We start from the raw sequence: 8,335 nt of genomic DNA, 5'->3' as shown, positions 1-8,335 counted from the left end.
GACACAGTGAAACTCTGTCTCAAAAAAAAAAAAAATCAAAATTAATGCAAAAAATTTGTGATGATGGGGCAGCACCCCTAGCTCTGTGGGTATGGCACCAGCCACATACATTGAGGCTGGCGAGTCTGAACCTGGCCTTGGCCGGCTACAACAACGACAAATGCAACAACAACAAAAAATAGCCAGGCATTGTGGCAGGTGCCTGTAGTCCCAACTCCTTAGCAAAAGAATCACTTAAGCCCAAAAGTTTGAGGTTGCTGTGAACTGGGATGCTCTCTACCCAGGGCCACAGCTTGAGACTCTGTCTCAAAAAAAAAAAAAAAAAAAAAAAATTTGTGATGACAAAGGATAAAAATTTTAAATAAAAGCAGACTATCATTTGTTTTATTGCCCTGTATTACTGTGAAGTGGAGATAGTTATAATATTTTCTATCAGCTCAAAGTTCCAAGCCCTTCTTTGTGCCTTCCCCATTGGGTTAATAAGAGTTAATGTCAAGCAAACAGACTGGGTAGGGAGAGGGTTTATCTAGAGTCTCGTCTTTTCATTGAAGAACTTGCATTAACTGTTGCAACTTAGGGGGCTGTTCTGATAAGCAGAGTGGTGGCCCACATTTTCCTCTGCAGCAAGCTCCAATATGGCTGCCAAGGACCTGGTAGCTATAGTCTGCTCTAGAGAGAGGCAATAGCCGAAGAGCAAATGGGAGTGGGCAATGCCTTATGGTGGTGAACACTAGAAAACAGGGGCTCTAATCATTAAATATTGTATTTTTTTTGAGAGTTGCTGGTGAAGCTAGAAGCCTGGTGTTGCCAGCCTTTCCCAGAATGCACCACACCTTCACCCTTATTCCCAGAGTCAGACCCCAGATTGAGATCCAGGTCTCCTCTGAATCTTGACTCTGCCATGGCTTAAGCAAAGTATTTCAACAACAAAGATAATAGCAGTGCCTATCTTATGGGGCTGAGGATGGATATTATCAGTTATTATTTTCACCATTGAGAATTAACTTGCATAGCATGGGCAGCTCTCCCTGTCCCAGGCTGAAACTCATTTCTCAGGCTGACCAACCGATCCACAAACTCCTGCTTCTCCAGGATTAGACGCCCACCCCCACATTCAACCACCCACCTGCACCCTTCACCAGCCAGTTCCACCTCCTAGGTCCATCTGCCAAATCAGTAGCTCTCAAGTTTGTCAGCAAATGAGAGGAGCTTCAAAAAGTTCATTTCTTCATTCACTCGACCGTCAGGGCCTCTGCCAGGCTGTCGGGAGACGAAACCAGCTCCAGTCTAGAAAGGAATGTATTCATCCATTCATTCAACAGTTTTTTTGTTGTTATTGTTTTTTTTTTTCCATTATTTTTTTAAGAGACAGAGTCTCACTTTGTCGCCCTCAGTAGAGTACTGTGGTGTCACAGCTCACAGCAACCTTCAGCTCTTGGGGGTTAAGCGATTCTCTTGCCTCAGCCTCCTGAGTAGCTGGCACTACAGGTGCCCGCCACAATGCCTGGCTATTTTTTTGTTGCAGTTTGGCCGGGGCCGGGTTTGAACCTTCCACCCTCTGTATATGGAGCCTACTAACTGAGCCATAGGCGCCGCCCTGTTTTTTTTTGAGACAGTCTCACTCTCTTGCCCTGGGTTGAGTACCATAGTGTCATAGCTGACAGCAACCTCAAACTCTTGAGCTCTAGAGATCCTCTTGCCTCAGCCTCCCTGAGGCCTAGGTGCCTGCCACAATACCCAGCTAGTTTTTCTATTTTTAATACAGACGGGTTCTCGCTTTTGCTCAGGCTGATGTCAAACTCTTGAGCTCAAGCAATCCACCCACCTCAGCCTCCCAGAGTGCTGGGATTACAGGAGTGAGCCACCATACCCAGCCCATTGAACAGTTTTTCGAGACCTACTATTGTGGGTGCCAGGGATACAAAACATGAACAAAACTGAAAAATGCCCCCAAATCATGAAGTTTCTGTGGGCCACGATGAAATATTGTGACAATTAGAAACATTAAAAAAATTGTTACAGGCAGCACCATAGCACAGGGGTTATGGCGCCGGCCACATGCACCGAGGGAGGGTGGTGGGTTCGAACCAGCCCAGGTCAGCTAAACAGCAATGACAACTGGAACAAAAAAAATAGCCGGGCATTGTGGCTGGTACCTATAGTCCCAGCTACTTGGGAGGCTGAGGCAAGAGAATCGCTTAAGCCCAAGACTTTGAGGTTGCTGGAGGTTGCTGTGAGCTGTGACGTTACAGCACTCTACAGAGGGTGACATAGTGAGACTCTATCTCAAAAAAAAAAAAGAAAAAAGAAAATTGTTACAATGGAAGGAAGAAAGGAAGAGAAGGGGGGAAGAAATGCTGAAAGGACGAAGCCTGCCCTGGAGTTCAGGGTGCTGCGTGGCCATGAAATTCTGAAAGGGCCTCAGAGAGGCTGGCCTCGTCTGGTCTGGGCAGACAGGGCTGATCTCAGGGGGAGAGACCCTAAGGTAAAGCCAGCGGGCAGGGGAGGGTGCAGCAGGTCACAGGGAGCTCATCTCCTGAAAAGAGCACCACGCTCCACAGGAAATAGGAACAAGATGTATTCATTCACTCCACACATGTCGTTGCCATTAGCTACAAAATACACAGCCCAGAGTAGAAGTTTAGGAAAGAAAATGCTGCTCCATTATTTGATCTCAGTGGGTAGCAGATGTCCCTGTCCACTCAGCAGGCAGTCTGCCAGCGCTTTACATGTGCCAGGGACAGGGGCAAAAGAAGAGGCCAAGAAGCACAGGGTGTCCAGAAATCCCCTGACATATGACTGCAAGATCAGAGAGTGCTGGGGAGAAGGGCCGAGAGGCTGGGCAAGGACAGGAAGGGGGATGTTGCAAAGCAGTGGGCAAGTAAGGAAGTGGTCTTTTTTTTTTTTTTTTTTTTTGGTTTTTTTTTTGGCTGGGGCTGGGTTTGAACCCGCCACCTCCGGCATATGGGACCGGCGCCCTACTCACTGAGCCACAGGCGCCACCCAGGAAGTGGTCTTGAGTGGAGACCTGAATGATGAACACAAATAGAGATAAAACGGAAGAGTCTCCAACTCTTCCACCCTCCCATTCTGAGATAGACTTTTTTTTTTTTTTTGAGACAAAGTCTTACTATGTCACCCTTGGTAAAGTGCTGTGGCATCACAGCTCACAGCAACTTCAAACTCTTGGGCTTAAGCGATTCTCTTGCCTCAGCCTCCTGAGTACCAAGTAGCTGGGACTACAGGCGCCCACCACAATGCCCAGATATTTTGTTGTCGTTGTTGTTGTTGTCACTGTTGTTTTTAACAGATCCAGACCGGGTTCAAACCCACCAGTGCATGTGGCCGGCACCCTAACCACTAAGCTACGAGGGCTAAGCTTGAGATAGATATTATTTAAAAAACAGTACAATTCTCCCTTTTCTATTCATAATCCATATTAATTATCATATAGACTATTTTCCTTGGGTATTTTGTCTTCTTCTTGAGTTCTAAAAGTCCTTTAAATATCTTGGATACAAGTCCTGAGTCACTTTTTGATTTTCTTTTTTTTTTTTGTAGAGACAGAGTCTCACTTTATGGCCCTCGGTAGAGTGCTGTGGCGTCACACGGCTCACAGCAACCTCTAACTCTTGGGCTTACACGATTCCCTTGCCTCAGCCTCCCGAGCAGCTGGGACTACAGGCGCCCACCACAACGCCCGGCTATTTTTCTGTTGCAGTTTGGCCGGGGCTGGGTTTGAACCCGCCACCCTTGGCATATGGGGCTGGCGCCCTGCTCACTGAGCCACAGGCACCGCCCCACTTTTTGATTTTCTTAACAGCACATTCTGCATAGCAAACGTTTTCGTTTTCAGTTTTCATTTTTTTTTATAGCTTGCCCTTTTTGTGTCTTATTTATAAATGTTTTGCCTTATCCTAGATCATGAAGAATTTTCTGTTTTCTTCTAGAAGTTCTATGGTTTTAGCTCTTAGATTCAGTGATGTGATCATTTTGTATTCATTTCTGCAGATGATGCAAGTGTTCAGATTCCTTCTTTTACTTATGGATATCTAGTTGTTCTAGCACAATTCTTTGGAGAGACTACATTTTCCTCATTGAATTACCTTGACAGCTTTGTTGAAAATCAATAGATCAGATAATTGTGGGCCTATTTCTGGATTCTGTATTTTGTTTTACTGATCTGTACGTCCATTCAGAGGAAAGGAAAGAAAAGGGAAATCCTATTTAGGCCTTCACCTGATTGAATGGGGCCATTCTCATAGGAAGGAAGGCATCTGCTCTATCCATCCAGAAACACCTGCAAACAGGCTCAGAATAATACCAAATGTCCAGGCATCGCACAATCCCATCAAATTTACACATAAAATCAACTATCACAAATGTCCCAGGCAAGATCCCTCCAAAGATTTCCAAAGCTTTTTATCTGGCCCGCTCTCTTCTCCCATCTGACCTGGGACCCACGATCTCCAGACTGGAAGCTCCATGGGGGCTGTCGCCTTGGCTTATTTCTTTAGCAGTGAGGTCTATGTATGAGACTCTTTAGGGCATCGTGAGGTCACAACTATTTCCTAAGATGTCATTCACCTCTTTAACTCTGTGCAGGGAATTGTGCAGCCACTGCATACTGTGTGACACCGTGGCAGATGGAGGCAGACAAATATACGAAAATCCAGTTGCCTTCTGCTAAAGCCAGAACTATTTTCATTCTTTGTTTGTTTGTTTGTTTTGGAAAATATAGGTAACTTTTTATAAAATATGTTTTTGGGTTAACATGCAATGGAATTACTGTTACTTTCAATAAACAAATATTTTTAAACATCTCAGTAATTTATAATAAATATTGGAAACCCACATAATTAAGCCTTTTTGAAGGTTTCAATGATTTGGGGTTTTTTTGTCTGTTTGGTTTTTTTTGAGACAGAACCTCAAGCTGTCGCCCTGGGTAGAGTGCTGTGGTATCACAGCTCACAGCAACCTCCAACTCCTGGGCTCAAGAGATTCTCCTGCCTCCGCCTCCAAAGTAGCTGGAACTATAGGCACCCACCACAACGCCAGCTATTTTTTGGTTGCAGCTGTCATTGTTCTTTGGCGGGCCCGGGCTGGATTCAAACCTGCCAGCTCAGGTGTATGTGGCTGGCGCCTTAGCCATTTGAGCCACAAGCGCCGAGCTTCAACGATTTCTTAAGATGTAAGGGGATCCTTAAATCAAAACTTTGAGAATCGCTGCCCTTTGGCGCCCTGGGTATCTAGTCACCACTCAGGTACTCATTACATAAGTATACATGAAGGCTTACACAGATGAGTAAGTAAGCAAGCCAGGAATGATGCCTTTGGATGCATTTTTGGATATAAGAGCTATTGCTCTAAATATCTGGGAGAAAGATAAGGAGAGGGAAAGGAAGTGCAACCTTGAGGGCTCCCCCCACCTCCATTCTCCCTCTTGAAAGTTACAGTTTCCTCCTTTATCAAAAGGGATAGTTGGTTCTGAGCCCGTAGCACAGTGGTTACGTCGCCAGCCACATACACCCAGGCTGGCGGGTTTGAACTGGGCAGGGTCAGCTAAACAACAATGATAAATACAGCAAAAAATAGCTGGGCGTTGTGGCGGGAACCCGTAGTCCCAGCTACCTGGGAGGCTGAAGCAAGAGAATTGCTTAAGCCCAGGGTTGCTGTGAACTGTGACGTCACAGCACTCTACTGAGAGCGACATAGTGAGACACTGTCTTAAAAAAAAGAAAAAAAAAGAATAGCCGGGCGTTGTGGCGGGCGCCTGTAGTCCCAGCTACTCCGGAGGCTGAGGCAAGAGAATCGCTTAAGCCCAGGAGTTGGAGGTTGCTGTGAGCTCTGTGAGGCCATGGCACTCTACCGAGGGCCATAAAGTGAGACTCTGTCTCTACAAAAAAAAAATAAAAAGAAAGAAAAAAGAAGAACATCTTATGGGAGATCTATGACTATCCTTTTATTTATTTATTTATTTATTTAGAGACAGAGTCTCACTATGTCGCCCTGGGTAGAGTGCCATGGCGTCATGGCTCACAGCAACCTCCAACTCTTGGGCTTAAGCGATTCTCTTGCCTTAGCCTCCCAAGTAGCTGGGACTACAGGCGCCTGTCACAGTGCCCGGCTATTTTTTTGTTGCAGTGTGGCTGGGGTTGGGTTTGAACCCACCACCCTTGGTATATGGGGCCGGCGCCCTGCCCACTGAGCCACAGGCGCCGCCAAGGATGTTCTTCTTAAATTCCATTAATCACCGGAGTCAGCGAAGCACTCAAGGACGCACTGGGTTATGAATGCAATAGAACCTTCCAGGATTGCTGTTTTTCATCTGCTCTGGGTAGACGGGAGGCAGAGCTTTATAGACCAGCATTCTCCCACCTCCCCACACCTTCCTCAACACCTCACTTTGAGATTTCAGTAGCACACTCCCCCTCACCTGCAGCTGAGCGATGGTTTCATTTATCCCCAACTACAGCCCAAAAATATTATATGGAAAATTCCAGAAAAATATAATTCGTAAGTTGTAAATTGCACACCTTTCTGAGGAACATTGATGAAAGCTTGTCCATTTCCTCTGTGGCCAGGGCACTGGGACATGAATCACCCCTTTGTCCAGTGGATCCACACCATAGTCACTCCCTGCAGTGAGTCACCTTGCAGCCCTCTGGGTGACCAGATGGACTGTCGTGGTATCACAGTGTTTATATCCAATATTTAGTGATGGCTCCACAGAGCAGGAATAGAGATTCTACAGCATATTGTTCTAATTGTCCTGTTTTATTCTTAGTTATTGTTATTAATCTCTCCCTGTGCCTAATCTATAAATTAAACTTTATGAAAGGTATGTACGTGTGGGAAGACACAGGGTTCGGTTCTATCCATGGTTGCAGGCATCTATTCAGTGTAAGAGATCATATCCCCCGAAAATAAGGGGGACTACTTTATCCCTTCTATGTGACTAAGGGGAATGAATTTCAGGACAATTGAAAGGAATCCAGGCAAGTTCTAGGGAGACAAAGGTGTCAGCCTCCGCTCCTCTGAGGAGGCCCATAGTGGCAGGACAGGAAAGTGGCTCAGGGAGGCCAGCTCTGCCTTCCAGTGGCAGCCTGTGTCCCCATGCGAATTCCCAGCACTGCACAGCGTGGACCAAGCTTCCGGGGCCCTGCAGCAGGTTCTACACCTTTCAACACACTTTTCCAACCTCAACCCACCCATGGCCAAACCTCTTCCCCGTTGGTGGGAGTGGGGTCAGGGAGGCTACTCTTCTCCCTCTTTCCAGTCCTGGAGTCAATGGATCAGATGGAGCAGGTGATATCTGGGAACCTGGGTGTCAAGTTCCATCAGGAAGGTTTTAAGCCAGACCTCATAGGCAGGCAGGAGAGTTGAGTGGTGCTGCTATCAGGGCACTGACTATGTGCCAGGCACAGTGTGTTATGACTTCTGTGCACTGATCTAACTGAAGTCTCTTCACATCCCCATGAGATGGGAACATGGAGCTCACCTGTTTCACCCCCAAGGCTCCAGAGCTGAACTTCACATCATAAATCCCAAACTTGGTACTAAACACTACACTCTGTGGCCTCTTGGACATGGAATGTGGGGTTGGGAAAGGGGAGTGATTGGAACGCCCAGTCCTGCACGGCAGGGACCACACCTGAGGTGGACACCATGCGCTATTTCATATGAACTTCATGACGCCTTGCAGGATGGGTCCTATAAACATTACCATTTATAGAAGAGGAATCTGGGGCTCTGGGAGGTTAGGAGGAAAGTTGGAGGCTTGGTCACTGTCAGCCAGCAAGACACCAAAAGCATACGACCAGGACTGAGGCAGTGTGCTCCACACAGCTGTTCAAGGGCACTGCCCAGGTTCAACCCGTCTTCATCCCTCACTAGAAGCTGCTTAAACTCTCAGGGCCTCAGTTTCTACACATCTAAAATGAAAATGAGGCTGGGCTTGGTGGCTCGAGTCCATAATTCCAGCTATCTGGGAGGCCATGGTGGGAGGATCCCTGGAGCTCAGGAGTTTGAGACCAGCCTGAGCAAGGGCAAGACCTCCGTGTCTACTAAAAAATAGAAAAATGAAACCCAGCCCCAGCCAAAAGAAAAAAAAAAAACTGCATTAATTTTAGGCCTGCCAAATAACAATGACAACTACAACCAAAAAATAGTCGGGCATTGTGGTGGGCACCTGTAGTCCCAGCTACTTGGGAGGCTGAGGGAAGAAAATTTCTTTTTTTTTTTTTTTTTTTTTTGTAGAGACAGAGTCTCACTGTACTGCCCTCGGGTAGAGTGCCGTGGCGTCACACGGCTCACAGCAACCTCTAACTCTTGG

The sequence above is a fragment of the Nycticebus coucang genome, chromosome 21 (assembly GCF_027406575.1).
Source record: "Nycticebus coucang isolate mNycCou1 chromosome 21, mNycCou1.pri, whole genome shotgun sequence".
In the NCBI taxonomy this organism is placed as follows: domain Eukaryota; kingdom Metazoa; phylum Chordata; class Mammalia; order Primates; family Lorisidae; genus Nycticebus; species Nycticebus coucang.
The sequence above is the reverse complement of the archived record's forward strand: the minus strand, read 5'-3'. Positions refer to the sequence as shown.